Genomic DNA, 18,808 nt, shown 5'->3' on the forward strand with positions numbered 1-18,808 from the left:
TTATTAGCTCTGCCCACTTTCTTCACCTCATTCCCTCTTTATGTCAGTCAGCTTTTCCACAGCTCAGTTGCATCGGATATCTATTACACTTGGAAAGTTTGTTTGCCTTAAGTTCTGCTTACTACCTTCTTTTCTATCTCTTCCATTAATAAAGTAGTTGATTTTCCTTGGTCTCTTCAACCCTTGTCTCCTTTTCCCTTTCTCCCATAACAAGGTCCAATTTTCCATCCCTCCATCTATGATTGCCTTCATTTTCACCACTTCTGCGCACTCACTAAGGAAAGCAACTCCAGTAGAATCGTGAAGACGAGAATTACTTCCTCCATTAATAGTCCATCCTCTCTGTCATTTCCCTAATAAAGTAAGTTTGCTTCTCTGATTAAAATAAATGTATATCCATAATCTGTTCTGTCTCCTATTCTTTATCCACACAGGATTTTGCCAATTTTCTTCCACGAGAAAGTGGACACAAGACTTTTGGACTTCGACCATGCTTTAATCTTCCCCTCTGCCTTTTTTCTCCTCCTTCTCCATCAGACATAGAAATGACTTTGCTTCTGCTAACTCCTTCACTTCCCCATGAAGCTTTCTCATCCTCATCTCATTTCTTATTCTCCTCTGTGGTATTCCTCTGGCTCTTCTTCCACCTATTCTCAGCCTATTCAGTCTCTACGAACTCAGAAAGTCCCCACACTGACTCTTCTTGCCTTTCCACCTGTTGATCCATCCCTACTTCAGAGTCTTCACATGCACATTTTGCTGATTCTGTCTGTATGACTTTTTTCCTGCCTTTTCACACAGGAACTGGTCCATCCTACTGTCACATTGACATTCTTCTCTCTGRCCTTGCCAATATAAACTTTTCCCACTGCCATTCCTCCCAAATGATTCTGCAAATACTTTTTTCTTAGCTCACCTCCTTAATTACGTGTTGCTGTTTTTCCCCTTCCTCCTTGGGCTCTCTCTTCTCAATTATTTATGAGTTGTTTGCCTTGACTTTTGAGGCCATGCATGATTTACTGACACTTCCCATTTCCTCTCATCTGCTCCCAAGATGTCAATTCTTGCCTACAATCAGCCCTTGGCACCAAACTTTTCTATTTTGTACCTTTTAAAATTAGGACTTTCTTGCTTTCTTTCCTTCCTCCCATGTTGTCCCCTCACACAGGAAACATTCTAAAAACTAATTCATTCTGATCTTCAAAACTCTCCTTTCCAGTAATGTCTACAAAGAAATCGACAATAATAGGTCAATTTTGGTTCAGACCTCTTCCCCTAGCATACTCTTTCCTTGTACTATTCACTCTGCTGCCTACCAGAATGGTCAAAATCCCTGACTGGGCCTTCTAGTCTCTATAGAAATATAAATACTAAAAAATAAAAAGAACTTGTAACCAAATTAGGCAAGGTATACACAATCCATATCATTTGCCCATTGCAGAAAAAAATTTCAGAGAGCACCTGCAAATAAAGTAACAGCCCCATAACCTTAGAAAGCTTACCTGCCAATATTGATGATGGAAGCTACTCAAGCTCTGTACACTAGTTTCTCTGCTCAGAGACCAGCTTCCTTCAAGAATTCTGTTTTTCTTTCTTATTACAAAGAAATAAGGAGGAGGGGCAGGGAAGGGAAAACACATTACAAGACACCCCCCAAATATTCAGTTCCTCTGAAGATGGAACTTGGAGAACTTTGTATGAAGTATGTTATTAACAGCATAAGCTAACAGATGCACAAGAGTACAGCAACTTGACTTCAGTGGGACTCCTGCAAGCACAGTCTGCTTAGTGAAGGCCTTAATTAACAACTTTGCAAMGGACAATAAGATTATAACAATTATTCACTGCAGGCAGCCTGTTTTTTCCTCCTCCAATCTCCAGCATTTGCTTCAGTCTGCATTCCAGATAAATATTTTATTCTGTACAGGCAGAAGGTTCATTATGTAAGTGACAAAAAGAATGCATCAGCTGCCATATACACAGATCCTAATGTACCTGGTTAATGTAGTTATAATATGTAACTGCAAAACATCTTGTCAGCATTTTGTAATTAAAAAAGAAAAGCTATTGCAATAATAAAGGCAATGCATTTAACAGAGACAAATATCACATGTAAGATGATCTTTCAAAGCAAAAATAGACATTCTCAAAGTAAAGCCTTGATAACCTTACCCTACATACTTCAGTACCCTTGAATGCTTTCTTTGGAGGAATAAAGTGCCCTTTTCCTCTCTCTAATAGCACTATTCAGATAAGAAACAGTGACCAATCTAAAGGGCTGCAACATTTTTCAAAGGACAAAAAGCATCTCTTTCCCATTGAGTCAGCAGGATATTTATTTCCTTGTAACAAAGAGTTTTGTGAACTGCCGAGAGATTTGTCAAAACGGAATCACAAGTGATACATTAAACAACCAGAAGGGGAGAACTTATTATTAGGCATTAAAAGAGAAAGCTGTAAGTTTACAAATAAGAATGGGATTGTGTACTTGACTTTGTAAATTCTCAGTTAATGAGAAATCAAACATGAAAGGCAAATATTTAATCTAGAGTAAATTTAGTCATTAAAATCACAGCTACTCACAATCCTGCTGTCTTACACTTCATAATACACAGTAAAGGGCAACTAGCAGGACATAAGTATGTGCCTGCTTAGTGCTCTGAAGTATGCTGCAGTTATTTAGACAAGAGTTATCAAACCTCCAGAAGGAACCTGATACTAACAAAAGGCCAGCTCCTTCATTTGCCATCTAGCCCGTAATAAAAGACAAGCCACTGAACAATCCTCAGTGGTTCCTGAAGCAGGAACACACCTGCCCTTTTCCAAGCGCATGCCTTCATCACAGYTTAGGAATGGGGAGGAAAGTTAGGATATCGAGACTCTTATGCTTCTTGATTTGGACAGTTCCTTTTATTCATCGTTAAAAATGGGCTCACCCCGTCACTTCAGAATTGCAGTCTCCTGGGCTGAATGATGTCTTGGATTGTAGTGCGCTGACACAATTATCCTGCAGTCAAACATACATTTTCCTCTCCTTTCCTTTTCATCTTTCATGCACATACATGAGCACACACAGTGTTCCTCCTTGATTTGGTATCCTCCAGCAAAACAGTTCTTCATCTGTTACTGCAATCAAGGCTGGTGCTGGAGGATAAAACAAAGAAAGGAAAAACAATACTGGAACTCTAGAACATAGGCTGGCCTATGCTGTGAGCACATACCAAATAACAGGAGCAATATATTGGTATTTATTGCAGTCTGCCACTGGTTAGAACAGCTGAACAGTCCCTGTTATATGTGTATTTTCAGTGTATTATAACTTTAGAAAGAGCATTGATAAGAATACTTAGAGGATTCCAACCCATCAAAGATTCATCTAATAATGTATTAGGACGTGGCCCTTGGAAACATTCCCCTGCTAGGGACTCCCTCTGTCCTAGGTGCTTTACTTACTCCAATAATATTTCCTATAAGGAACCCACTTGTTTTCCTCAGGCTTTTTTTTTTTTTTTTTTTTTTCTGATGCTTTAAGAATAATTTTAGTTTTCAAGAAGAACATGCATTTAGAGATATTACAACGTCTGTTTTTTAACGATATTTTTTTTTTTAATCTAACATGTCTCCATAGCAGCAGAAAGTTAATCTTTAATTGATGAATGCAAAAGCTCAGACAAACCACAAACGCACTATTCAGCATGTCAGCCTTACAAAGGAAGTTCTGGTTCTATCAGGTTTCCACGCCACATACAGCTGCAACATTGGCTTATATTACTAATCACTTGCAGTATTTGTGTCTTGGGTTGTAACAGATGGTGTTTGTGAGGCATGCAAAAGCTTCAGATAGCCAAATGGTACAGCAGTTGAGATAAGGAAAAAAAATCCTCAAAACAAAATACCCATCCCTACTGCGGAGGTTGGAATGTGAGCAGTGTTTAAATTATTCCTAGTCTCTGCAAGCACATTAGATTTACAGACTCTTAACCCTAGATAGGACTAGATTCAATCTTTCATATTTCGTTACCCCGGTAAATCAGCACAATGCTGGCTAATAGACCTGAAGCACAGTAAAATAAAACAAGCCACAACGAGGAAATTACCTTTCTGAGACTTTGAGAGGCCTAGGCTCCAGATTACACCAGTGTCACTCAGGTGTAACTCACAGTTGTGGCAGTATCATCTCAGTTCTGACGACAAGAGGTTGTACACCACGTACTAAAGGACTTGAAAATCAACACCACATACACCATGAATTCAATCTGGTCTTCAGCAGGCAGACAGTGTAGAAAGCTGCTCAGCTGGGGGCAGAGGCAACCTAGAGAAGATGGCAATTTTCGTGGCCTGTGTTTTCTCATCTGCAAACAAAAGCACAGCGAGGATCAACCTGGCCAAGATGGATCTGTTAGTACAGAGTTCAGGGGCAAGAGGCATCCAGTTTAGCTATTTGGCTTTTTACCACTGGACAACATATCTGGAAGGTGCTCAGGAGTCTGTAGTGGTCCGATAAGCTGCAATTCCTAGCACTAAGTTGTTGGCAGGTAATTTTTAGGGGAATCCTACGAGTCACCATCTCTGAAAGATCTTTTTGCCTACATGCTAACCTATCTTAATAGACATGGAATGGATGAGGGGGACAATGTACATCCTCATACAGGCTTACCGATGCCTCAGAATATCTCCCAACAGTTTTACATACGCTTAACAAAGGAAGGAGGATGTTAGAGCCCAGGGCAGCTGCCAGTCAAGATTTCCTAGGCTTGTCTTGAGGGCAAAGAATAGAGGACTAATTTCTGTCAGCTCCTTACTAGATTCAAGTCAGTAGCAGGACTCTCTAATAGCATTTGTACAATAATAAAAATATGACTTTTTGCCTCTTTCCTTTGATTAAGTAAAGATCATTCAGCAACATAACATGGGTATTAGATGGAAAAAAAATTACTTGTCACTAAAAAAAAAAAAAGTAGCTGATATATAGAACAAGAAAACAGTCCCTTCCCAATTTCTACCATTCATACTTTTTCTTAATTTTTCATTAAAAATATAGGCAAAAGGCATAAAGAAAGAAAAGGATGATTTTTCCCCTCAATTAAAAGAAAAAAAAACAGAGAATGTCAGGTCTTTAAAAATAATTTGGAAGAAGTCCTTTTTTTAAATAAAACTTTTAAAAGAGACTGGCCACTGCTAGATACTGTTACACAGAGTTGAATTCCATTATACTGAACTCAGCTGGGTGCACTTTTAATTCTCTATTTCTAGGGGTTGATAGCACTGAAAAACAATCTGTGTTGTTTTTAAAACCCTTCCAACATATAGGCTTTAGATTCTCTCACCGCTGGCTAGCGTGTTTAATTTTATGGTGATATTCATGCTGCCTTTGCTTTTAAAGCTGCCTGGTTTTGTTTAAATGATGATAATATTTAAGCACAATGCTGTCTGAACAGCCCTCACTACAGGTTTACATGACCTTGTCAYGCAGCAGCACAGACATTTATTGCCCATGGAACCTGCATAGTATTTTGATGTCCCACCATCAAATTCTGAACAACTGAAAAGAGAAAAAATTTTGCTACTAATCTTCACTGGAGCAGGACTGGTCCCACAGAGGGAAACCTCAAAACATCAGCATGAGATCTTGTTGCTGCAGTAGACAAAGCAGAGAGAATTAATATAGCATAAAATATAGAAATATGTACTTGACTGGACCGTTTTAGATAATGCACCAGCTAAAGAGGAATGCACCATTCACCCAGGAGGCATATTAACACCCCAAAACCACCTGTCATCATATCCTTCTATTGTAGCAAAACTACAGTCACCTGCCCAGATAATCAGCACTTCCCTTTCTTCCTGGGCCCTCAGTATGATGCTTCTCTGAATGTTTTTAAAGAGCCTGATCCTGAAAGAAACCAAGTGCTTTCTCACATCTTCTCTCACGGAGGCCAAAAGAGAGTTGAGAGAAACCTCAACACTGCTCATGACAGGCACACAACATAGCTCTGTGTGCTCCTGCTACACCACAAAATTACGAGAAGATCAATGCAAGTGGAAAAAAGTAGCTCAGCATATACAGCCAACAGAAAGGCACTCGGGAAACCCAGTAGTTACTCCTTGTTGTACCAGAGGCCTGATGGAAAACCTCACAAAGGTCACCTCTCTTTTTCACGTCTTCGGTTTGTCTTACTATAAAATGATGACACTCATCATCAGCATGATTGCTGGGTTTTGTTTGCTTGTTTGGGGATTTTTTTTTAAGCCATCATCAGTATCCCAGCACCTTGCTAAGACTTTCTTGCTTCCTCCCAATGCACAATACAGCCATGGGCAGAGAATTGGGAGGCAGTGCTGTTTCAGACATGCAGGGAGACAGCGTTAGAGATAGCTAGTCCTGTAGCTCTCTGTACCAAGCTTCAACACATGCATTTAATTGGTCACTCTCTCATCTAGCTCCTTCCTGATCTTTTTGTTCCACTTCAGTCAGAATACTTCCACGGTTGATCAGGCAACATTTTTGTCAGTCATGTCCTCTACTGCTACCATTAACAACTGAGCGAGCATTTCAAATTTGGGTCAAAGATCAAAAAAAACTTGTGGCACTGTATCTGGAACTTTCTGCTGTAGGTTTATACCAGATATTGAACCTGAGGTTGCTGGCACTAAAAGCAGAAGGTCGTAACTAGAGGACTCCCTGCCTGGCAACCATGTTGCAGTAGACATATCAGCCTCTTATGTATACTAGCCACTAGAGATGTGAAACCACATGCTACAGTAATGCAAACTACATTTATTTTTAATATTATTAGGCAAAATTCTGAATCACTTGATTCCTATTAATGGTTAAAGAGGAAACAGTTTCTCCAAAAGGCAATCAGTCTTGCTTAAGAATGTGAGTATAAACTGAATCAGAGCTTCAGAAACTCACTATCATTTTATGTAAAAATAGAAAAAGTTATATATGCAATAGAGCATTAAAATGCATGTCCTTTTGTGTGCAAGTTCTCTTTCTTCTCTTCCTTTCCTTCCTTCCTAGCCTGATAAGTATATTGTTGATAGGAATAAAATATCAGCCTCTCCTTGTACACATACCCGAGATCTTGTAAGTCATTACAACGTGTTTTTGAGATTTGCCACTTCACTGCTCTATAAAAAGCTTCCTGAAAAAGTATTAACAGATGGCCTCTTACTCTCTGAGACTGTTCGCAATACACCAGATGGCAACCTGAAAGAGAAAATCCAACTTACATTTTCAAAACTGAAAGAAATGTGACAATATCCTCACAATAAATATACAGCACGAAGGTAGCAATAAACGATCCGTTTGAAGCAAACTAGTTTTCTTTATTTAAGCAGTGAATCCAGCCCTCATTTTATAACATATTGCAGAATGTTTCATATCCAATGCTGGAAGTAATTTCTGATGCAAGCAGAAAGTTTGCTTTAAATGAGCAACAGATTTATGAGAGGCAAGGTTATTTGAAAGAGTGAAAAGAATGGGCCAAAATAGCCTTGGGGGTTAAAACTTTGCATACTGGATCCCTGATATCTGGCTGTGAACTATCTAAGAACTAGTCAATAGGTTGCAGTATTTTTGCTATTAATGTTAAGAAGTATTAAACTCAACTTGCCAGTCAAGATTTTTGCGAGGGGAACTGTTCCAGACACTTACCGCTTCCTAGCTTTCTGATTCACCTGCTAGACAACAGCTTAGTTCATGTGAGCTGGAGAGCTCTGCTAAGTAAAATCATCCATTCTGAATGGACAGAAACGTTTGTCAAAACACAGAAAAACACCATGAAAAGTGCTCAGAAGTCTAAAATCCAATGGAGACTATTCCTCCTGCCCAAAGAGGAGTCACTAGTCCATTGCTGCATGTATTAACCTTCACCAAGCGTAACTCAGAACCTGTACTCAGCTAGTCTGCAATAAAACAGAAGATTATTTTTCTTACCTTGCTCTTTGTTCTCCATTCTGATGTCTGTGTGTTCCTGTATGTTCTTTGGGGTAGGAACTGCCATTTAGATCAATCAGAATATCCTTCAGATAGAGAGAGTAATCCCAAAGCCACAAGAAGTCCCACTAAAATGCAAGGACTAACGGTGGAGCTTAGAGATGTTTCCCCACACAGGTCAAGAGATCAAGAAACAGACCCTTGGTATTTCTACAGTATTTGCATGATGGGGCCTCCTTCTGGATAAAGCTTTGAGGTGCTGTCACAATTTTAGTAATATTCACCTAAATTGTGATCCTATTCCCAATGGCAAAGTCCCAAAGGATTCTGCAGAAAGTAAAACAGAATTTTTAAGGAGGGGACAGGTAATTTTCCAACTATCTCACACCATAAATCAATATAATTGTTCCTAGCAAGTTCATCTTTCACATGCAGGAAACACCTGGAAAGCCCACCAACTTCTTCCTCCCAAGCCTCTCCGAATAGGTACCTAGAGACTGGCAGTGGAAATATAAATGCCTACACCAGCCTTCAGCCAAAAATATGAGGTTATCTATTGTGCCATCAGGTTTTAAGTGGAATTTCCTATTGAAGTCAATATGCCATTAGCACAAAATAGCCTGTAGGACAAATTACAAAATTACAAACTAGACAGCTGTCCTATCACAGCCCAGGAAAGGAAACTATTTCTATAAAACTGCTATTTATTATTAATAGCATAAAATATTTATAATAGTACCAGATGTATGAAAATTGTCACAAGGAGAGTTTTCCTCTTTGCTTTCTCATTGGCAGCGAGCCCAATTTCACAAATTATAAACAATAACAAAATAACTCTATGGAGATAAGACAATAAGGGGACTAATGCTGGGCCTTCTGTGCAAGTGTACCACCATGAAGCTAAAAGACCCTTTTTGTTGTTCAAAATAGCAGACTGTATAAGCTATTTGGAGAGTTTCAGGGAAGAGGGAAGGAAATCTGCTAAATTCCAGCCCCTTTAAAGCCAATTGTGATATGTCCACTGATTTCACCTGGAGCTGAAACAACCCATTTGCTGTAAAACAAACATTGTATTAGTTGCTAGTTACTACTGTAAACTTAACACTTTGTATCTGCTTAGACTATAGATCCATACTGTTAAAAACACTGTACAAACATTAATCTGCAAAAGAACATAGGAAAAAGCCGTATCACAGTATTACTGCTGTTAATGTTTTTTTTAAAAGTCTGTTCAGTCATTAACCAAGCAAAAGACACCAATATGATGCTCAAGTAGCAGCATTTAAATGGGCTTTTCTGGCTAGAAAGTCAGTGTTTTAGGATCCTGAGCCTGTCCTCTTTGAAAAGTGAACGCATCAGATTCCCCTGGTTTCATTACTCATTAAATGGCTGTTCTTGATACAAGCTCATCTCATCCAGTTCCCACTTGGTGTTCATCACCTTGCGGTGTCAGGCCAGACTGCCACCTTTTCCCCTTGCAACAACACACTAATGCACATCCCTTAATTGGACTACTGCTTCGATCCAACTACTACACTACCTGCAAAACCACTTGAAAAGTTCAAGTACATTGCTTGGAAAAGGACTGGTAATTTTATTACTTGCATCTGTCTTATTCTCGTAGGTGCTAAGTTCTGCAAGGCAGGAGTCGTCTCTCAGGTCACGTGCTCCTTCCTTTGCTCTGGCACTCTTCTAACTTCTTRGTGGGATAAATCAGCAGAAAAAATGACAAGTTTTTTGTTAGGTTAGCAAGCTGAAGCAGCTCCCAGGGAATCAGACAAGCACCGACAGAAGGGCGAGAGCAGAGCCAGCCAGTCGTGAACGGCAGTGGGGAGGTGGGACCATTCCTGCTATTGGCACCTAGCTCAGCCATAACATAAAACTTCCCCCTTCCAATGGCTTGTGCAGTGTCTAGCACAACTGGGCCCTTATCCAGTCAGTCTCTAGACCCAGCTGAGAACTGGTGATTTGAAACACAGAATATTTTCTAGTAAAGAAACCACATGGCCCTTCTTAAACTAGATATCTACCTTTGTCATTTGAGAGAAACCATTCAAGGCAAATCTCCTGCTAATCCCAGTGGCTTTGATGCAGTCACACCAGCAAAGAGCTTGATTTCCTTTATGAAAGGGGTAAAATAGGAATTCCCATTCCATTTCCTTTTCTCCATCCTTTCTGTGATCGAATGTGTGAAAGTCCTTGTTTCTTCCCCATAAGCTCAGGTTCCCATTTTAAAGCTGATTGAGTGACAGGGGATAACAGATGACGACGGCCTGTCACCATTCACTTCTGGAGCTGGCAGGCTGGAGCTGAGTGTTTTGCCAATGTGCTTGCACGAGAAACAGAGATGCCAGAGCCTAAAAGACGACTGCACTGGGCTTTAAAAGCAGCTGTCCTGTTCTACCTCCAATCACTGACTGCTGTCTACAAACATCTGTTTTGCCTTGCCGGTGCTTAAAAAGAGAGATGCTGGTATCACACCAAATAGGTCAGTGTTTTGACATACTAATCATGAAGAGATTGAGTCCAAGCTGGCCACAAGAGTTTAGCAGTTCTGAAGCTTGAAGGTTAGTCAGAGAAGACGAAGAAGAAAAAAAAAAGTTTTTTTTTTCTTTTAAAAGGACACGACTTTTCAGCCTGATCACAGTTCCAAACGTAATGTTGTTAAAAACATCTTTACAAAGTAAATAACAATCCCCAAACTCATTTTCCTTGCCCAGCCTGTAGCATTTCCAAGGCATAATCCTCTCTTAAAATCAGTCCGTTTTAGACTAATGCATTTTGCTGCTCCAACACACTGAAAAAGTCTCCTGTGTCTGCAGTTCACAATAGGAGCCTTACTGACCTCATTTTATACTGTTAAGTGTTCAGCTTAAATTACAGTGCAAGTTTCTTAATGCAAACATGACCCTCCATTCCCCCCATAAAAGGGGTTCCCTAAGAATTTGTCTGTAGAGATAGTAACCGACCTGCCCTCTGAGAAAACACAAGCAAGTCACAGAGACTTTACTGTATTCTTTCTTATGCTTCTCCTAAAATTTAAAGTAAAAAGTCATTCAGAGCCAAAGTGCAAAATTCAGCTGAAATTAACTCCTTGGCTCAGTTTTGAGCCATCCTCATGCAAAAACTGTTTTAGATAGCATAATCATCTTTACCCTCTTATTTGAAGCTGAGATTTTTGGAGCCCAGTGAGCTTGGCCAAGTCTCGGGGTTCTGAACGGATAGCACGCCTGTCACTCTTGGTCGCTATTACACTGAGAAAGGCTTGGACCTCTCATCCTGGTGTTACTTATTAGAATTATACCATTTAAAAATACTTTACAGTTTAGAAACAACAGACCCAGTTCTACTCTCATTCTCTCCAGTATAAATCAAAAGGTAGCTTGCAAGCATAAAACTGGTGTGAGGGAAGGAAATAGACCTAATATTTAGAGCTCATATAAGACAACCATCAAAATGTCTCGTCCTGCATTTCTTCATGCACCAGAAGTGAACTTAAGCTGAGATAAGAAAATGCTGGGAACCAGCAATTTCCCCTTCATAAAGAATTAGAGCATAGCTCTGAGGAGTGCAGCATTCAAATAAGAATCAGCATTTTAGCTGGAGACAAATGCACTAATCATGGTCATGAACACAGCTGAACTAAATGTCTCAGCAAAACCACTCAGTAATGGCATTAGTCATGATAAAGGAAATGAGTATTTTCAGGATAGGACACACTCAAAGAATACAAACAGAATCCTTTGTGCTTGCTTCTATGGAGGGATGATTCAGAGCATATATTTGAACAACTTGCTACTAAAATAACAGCACAATCCAAGACATCATTTAAAGAAATGTGTCTGGAACAGAAAGAGCTGCTCCATAAATTGTTTTCTAATTGCCCAGATGACCCATTCCTCTATCAGTGAGCATGGAGCAGTTCAGAAGAAAAAAGAATGGAATGATTAAAGAAACAATAAGGATTATTTTAGAAGTAAATTGAAAAAAAATCTATTTTTCTTCTCAGTATTTCTAAACTTGCTCTTTATTCAAGAGCAACTGATCTATTCTATACCCTATGAAGCTGTAAGAACATGACAAACAGGGCTTTGAGCCCGTTTGTAAAGCAATCTACTTTTAACCACCTCTGCTTCACATACAGATCTTTTCTTTCAAGCAGATTAGCTACCACCATGTGAAGAAAATGCCAATGCAACCCAAAAGATTACATGCACAGATTTAGCAGCAAAAATTTCTAAAAATCACTTATTTTTTAAACCACATATGAGATGGAAATGTGTGACTTATCATTATGTAAGACCAAATTACATCAAAAGGGTGACATTTTTTCTTGTTGTTTAAAATTTGCTCTACTCTCAACACGTTTCTAATAACAAAAAAATAGACAAGGAAGCATTCCACTACCCTGGGTCACATATCTCAGTGAATTATATCTGATGGTGATTAACCATATCAAAAGGCTGCACTTCAAATGCAAAATAAAAATGTCTAATCGTAGCTAATATCCCTCAGTTTATGGTTTGCTGTCTCATATGTTCTTTGATGTGTTAGTGACCTCTAGTTGAGGAGCTCTGGAATTACAGGGCATAGCCTCTCCCGTGTATGCAGCCACCCGAAGAATGATTACAAAGTCTGAACAAAGCAGCAAAAAGCTGAAGGAATTTGCCTCCTTTCTGTGGTCATAAACCAAAGGCCAAAGACATAATTCAAATCAGAGACATGTAGACAAGCACTGTCTCTAAATCAAATGGAAGTTTTATATTAGGTTTGCGTGTGAGATTCGATAGGGGAACATCATGTGTTTTTACTTCATAGTTTTYAGTTTTAATGCCTTGTGACTCAGTTAAATCTCTCAAGTGAAATAAAATGTCATTTATATGCAATCAAGGATAGGAGAAACATCATGAGAAATTCAGACCTGGCTACTATTTCAAACCAATAAATGTGGGAGAGAGAAGGGAGATGCGGGAGCCTTATAAAGCCTGAGCACAGAAATTCAAATATTTCTATGCTCCTGAAGAGTCCAAAAACACAAGCGTCTTTATGCGAATAACTGACTTAAAAATATGGTGAGCCAAGATATTTCTCCTAGCAGAAGTCTCAGGAACACTCAGTTTGTCACTGAGTAAACACTCAGTTTACAACAGGTAAATTTCTGACTCCTTCAGAGTCATTGAAAATTTTACTTCTGCTATTAAAGAGGGTCTGAATTTCCGAAGAACAACAGGACAAGTTGGCATTCCAACAACAGCTGCATCTAAATTCGCCACAAAACATACATGTGAAGTTGCACTTCCCATACAATGGGGACCAAAAACTTAGGTATAGACCGAGCGGTAGTGATCAGCAGTCCGTGCTCAGGCTGGTTGCGTCAGGAGCGCAGGGGTCTCTGCAGTCGCACTATCTTCCTTTGGTAGCACTTGCACTGGGATGCGTGTGCCGTGTTACTGGTAGCAGTCTGCTTGGTAGCAGGCACTGATTGAGCAAAGCACTTTAAATGCATGCTTAGCGAATGCACTTAAGTGTTTTACTGAATAGGAATGTACTTAAGCACATGGTTAAGTGCTTTGCTAGGTCGGAGCCCATCTGTATTTAATGAAGGTAATGAATGCTAGTACATACTTATTTCTTTCACAACAGGAATATTAAAAGAATCCTTAGACAAACCATTACTTACAAATGCAAAGACAAAAATTCTCATCTCAACTGTATGGGTCTGAATCAGCAACAACAGCATTGCTTTCATAGAGCAACATGGAGCAAGCATACAACATGCTCTGGGTGTTTCCACTGAGTGATAACTTGGAAAAGAATAAATACAGACAAGAGTAACATTTGCAGAAACAAATCACCCTCAAAAGAGATGAGGTTTAGCAAATTCTTAAAATATGAAGACATGTTTAAAGCAAACCTATCACTGCTTCCCTGTCCAGAGTGCTACACCTCCAAAATAAATAGCTTTAATCTGTGCTAATCTTATTTCAGCAAAGAAAAACTAAAGCTGGTGACAAGAAAATGATTATACTATCAAGTTCAATCAGCCAATCTATTTGTTTTTAACATCCCTGACCTTGATTTTACTTAGTAAAACAAGGTATTCGAATTTTCCAGCAGAGCAGATAAAGGAAAAAGACGAGTATCCCACAGCTGCGTGTAATGAGGGCTCCCTAAGTAATGGATCATATCCTTCTTCCTGTGAAATATTTGAGGGGGCCCGAGTAAAGAGAGTAATTTCCTTCAGCACGAGATCAAACTTGCTTTGAAAACAGGAAAATATGTGGGAAGTATTAGGACAATCTGTGGGTTCAATCAAGGATAGATATTATACACTTTATACCTGCCAAATTTTGTCTTCTAGGAATTATATCCCAATTCTATTACCAGGAAAATAGTTCAGAAGATGCTCTGTTCTTTAAAGCCAGAACAGCAGACACAGAGATCAAAACAAACTTTTTCCAGACATGTGATTAATACTTGCCCTTTTATTAGGCAATTTGTTGCAAGAGAAAGCCCTGCTTCGCATTGCCTGCAGCTCTCCGGGCAGGGAGGCATTTCCTTGGCTCCGTAGGGGCTGAAGCATGGCCGGGCTGCCCAGTGACGAGCACCCGGAGGAGCAGCCTTTCCASAGCGGCATCGCCGGAGCCGCTGGGGCAGCACAACAAAGCGCAATGTTGGGGGGCAGAGGGAGAGAGAAGAAAAAGCTGCTGCTCGGTTTTTCAGAGAATTACTGCTTGTCTTTTCCAGTTGGGCACCAGTTCGTTGCAGCAGTGTCTCCTCCGCTCAGGCCACCTCTTGTTATCTGTAGAGCACATTCACAAAGCTTTGGAAGAGCAAAGACAGCCCTGGGTTAAAAGCACTAGACAAGGAATGGGTGTCCTTTTAGATCCTCGTGGCTGCACAGCTCTTGGCTGACCTCGAGTAAAAGCATTTCAGCTCTCTAAGCTGGAGTCCCCTATCCATAAAATGGGACTAATCTTCCCTGACTGCCACTCTCTGCTTGTTTAGTCTGAGTTGAGGCACAGATATCACTTTGTTTCTAGAGCACTGAAAACATAACAGGCCTAAACTCAACTCAGGAACACTATGGCAATGTGAATAATTACTTATGGATGTAAAAATCTGAATTTTAATACGATGGGAAGCTGCACTGTTTGGTCAAAAGTCTGAAATTCTACCTTAAGAAAATTTTGAAAAATTCTTTAGAAACTTGAATGGACATTAGTGAAATGTCTCATTTCATTTCAACAAATTTGAACACTTGTCTTCTATAAGATCAAAATGTTTTGCCTTGACTTTATTATTTTGACAAAGTAATTGCATTATCACTTGTTATAAAACCCTTTTATATTAGGTTAAAATTATGCAATATAATAAAAATTGAAATGATAAAATTGAAGTGAGGGTCCATGATCTTATCAAAGCAAAACTTTTCATTACAGAAGTCAACAAACAATGCCCCTACACAGAAGTTTGATTCAATCAAACATTTTCCTGAGAAAAAAATGCAGTCAGATGATATTTAGCCAGCTTAATAGTCTGTACAGAAGATGCAAAAACAAGGCTTTGTTCATAATATTTGCAGCTAAGTTTCAACTGCGCTTGCAGCCCAACACAACCCCAAAGTGAATTCTGTCTTCATTTACCTCCAGTTTACCGGACAGCTTCGCTGGGCTGGGTGAGAGGAATCCAGCCCAGAGCTCTGTAGAACATTCAGCACAGGCTGGCCAGGGAGGGGATCTTCGAGCAATTAGGAGCATCTAGTCTACAGCTAATTGCTCTTCAACTATACAGTAAGGTGTAAACTGGGAACTTTCTGCACAATGTATAACATACTAGAAATTAATGCCTTTCTTGATTGTACTATAGCATCAGGACCAAAAGAAAAGAGCAAGGATTTGAAGTACATGGGTAATGCCAAACTGAGCACACTTAAGACAAATCACAGCACAAATAGTCCACAGGTATGTTTTGAAAAGTGCTTCAGAGGTGAATCCAGAGAACTTGTGCAGTGAATCATGGCAGGTATACAAAGCTTACAGATATTATACTCAAAATAGAGAAATAAATTAGAGCAGAAGCAGGAAGATCTGATTACCTATTGATTTCTGTGTCTACAACCATAGATAAAAAATTATCTCCCTTTTCCAATCCTGCTCTCTTTAGACTTCTGTTCTATTTTCTCACTGGATCCTAACCTTTCAGATTGTGACTCTATATCTGATCTCATTGTTCGTTATGTCTTACTGTTCCTTTCCTCTCTGCTGCTTCAGTCTGACTATTATCCCCACTCCATGTCCAACAGTGCCTGCAGAAATATCACAAACTTTGTCATTTCCTCTTGCTTACTCAGAGCTCCATTATAGTTCATCTTGGGGCCTTCACACATTGCTGGATAAAAATGTTCTTCTACTACTCAGCATTGAACCAGGTGTTAATGATAGAGGGCAAAAGACTCTCTGCAGCTTCACATGGTGGATCCTGACGTTGGCAGACTATCTCCTTTCATAAGCAGGACTCCCACAGGCTTCAAAAGGAGAGCTGCACATGTAGGCAGAGAAGAATATTGGAGTCAAGATCCACCTTGCAGGTCTGAGAAGATAATTTTCATTAGCAAGGAAGTCAGTTAAACACAGAGGCATAAAAAGTTTTGACTCAGGGCCATCTTAACTTGGCTGGGAGTTTCTGATGTGAACAGCAAGAAGGTCTATAGTCTAGAAAACTGTAAGTGCTGGAAAACCTAGTTTCCAAAAGGGTAATTTCATTCTTTAGGTAGAGTTTCACATTTGAATGCTAAGTAACCGTTGAAAGAAAAGAATTCCATATTTAACTAAGGATCTCGGTTGCAACCGCTAGGCACTCACCAAACGTAGTCTGAGACTCTCTCTGACCCAAAGCGCTGAAATGTGAGCTGACTGCAGTGCCCTGCAAAAGCAGCATCTCGACCATGACACTGCGGCTGTTTCGCCAATGGCAATATTGCTCCCGATCAGAGAAAATACACATAAACACTGGGAATTAAGAAGCATCCCTGTCAGAGGCACTGTGTCTCTATCCCACCCCTCGTGCTGTGGAGCACTCATTCCAGCAGGGGACTCCGCTTACCAACACAACAGAGCACCAAGAAGCGGGTCATAATACCTAAAACAAAACTGTGATTAATTAGGTAACATCTGATCAATATCAGGACATGGAGCTGCCTTTGCCTGTCTCACTGCTCAACACAAACATTTGCAACTCCCACAGTTAGCTATTAATTCGAAGTGTACCCCATTTCCCTCAACAAGCACAGAGCACAGGCCAAAGAAGGGAGTCCAATCTGTTGCACAGCACAGTATGTAGCAACAGCATTTCCATACACTCCAGTGTGCACAGCATGTCTGAAATTAGACCCAAATCCTTCCTTTGCAAACAGCAGACATTCAGATAGAACATTACAAAACACAGCCAGCTAAATAGCCACCTCTGCTTTTCAAAGATTCCCACTACCTCTGCTTTGTATGCAGCATATTTTTCCCTTTGATTTAAAAATGACTTTGATTTTAGGATGCTGCACATCTATACACTAGAAACAATGTCATGAGCTATGATTGACTGATGTACGGCTGGTTAGGGACCGAAATTTTAATTCTATTGCTTAATCACTCCTGTACATTAGCTTATTAACAGAGGCCTGTTTATTGACTCTGTTTTGTGCCAAGTGCTTACAACGGCTACTCTCAGGTCCCCAGTGGAGCCTCTCCATACATGTAGCACAGGTAACATATTCCTGCTGATGCAGCATCACGCTGTTCTTCCAGCTGTTCCGGTGCCATCCTGAGAAATAGGGTCAGCACTGGCATCTCATTTATTTCCCGATGCTTGGCTTGCATCCTCCATCTCTCTAGAGAGAGAGGAGCTGTTTGCAAGAGCACTTTATTTTTATTGCTCTTATTAAGTTCTTTTGTTCTTCAGTGCAGGCTGCTTGGCCTAACAAAGCCCACATCTGGGCTCTCCAGGAGAGGCAGTATATTAGCTGGTTTTAAGAAATCTGCCTTCTCCCTTTGTCTCCACTGCTTTTGCATTTCTCTAAACCAACTTCATAACAAAACTGTAACTCACCCAGCATTTGCAACAGCAAAGCTTATTCACTGCTATGCCTCTCCCATGTCCTCAAAAGCATTACACCTCAACTCAGCAGCAGGCAGAAGGAAACTGTGTTCTCTAGGTGGACTGCAGTGCTGCTCAGTGACTTGTGCAATTATTCAAAAATGTCCTTGCTCTGAGCATTTGGATACCAGTCTTGTTTCACTGGCTGTCAAAGACAATTCTGTTTCATGTCTCCCCAAAACATTACTAGATTTTGATTAGGGAAGGTCAAGGATAGCTCTTCCCTTTCAATATAAAGAGAATAGCTCAGGGGGGGGAAAAAAAAAAAAAAACACTCATTACCTAGCACCAGGACTTTTATCTCCGCTTGAAAAATTAAATTGCCTGAAGTGATGGGAGGCTTGGGAAGGGGGATGTAAGAGAAGAATGTTTTCACACAAATGTGTTCTTAAATAACCCATCAACATGCTGCAACCTTAAGTCCCCCAAAACTATTTTTACAGTTCCTGATCTGCGATCTTCACAGAACAGGAATCTAACAATTCCCCATGTAACAATCCCCAGTCTTTAATTCAAATTGTAGTTTCTCTTACAGCTGGCTTTAGCTCCTGAAGTCTCTAATTTAGTTTATGGAATTGGTAAGGAGGTGAACATTGCCCATCAATCAGAGCAGGACTGCATGAAATCACATACAGTCAAATAGAATACAAAGTCTGTCTCACATCATATCTGCAGCAATGCAGATTCCCCCTGAATATACAGTCTCTAGAAAACGAA

The sequence above is a fragment of the Apteryx rowi genome, unplaced genomic scaffold (genome assembly GCF_003343035.1).
Source record: "Apteryx rowi isolate R43461 unplaced genomic scaffold, aptRow1 scaffold_115, whole genome shotgun sequence".
Lineage (NCBI taxonomy): Eukaryota > Metazoa > Chordata > Aves > Apterygiformes > Apterygidae > Apteryx > Apteryx rowi.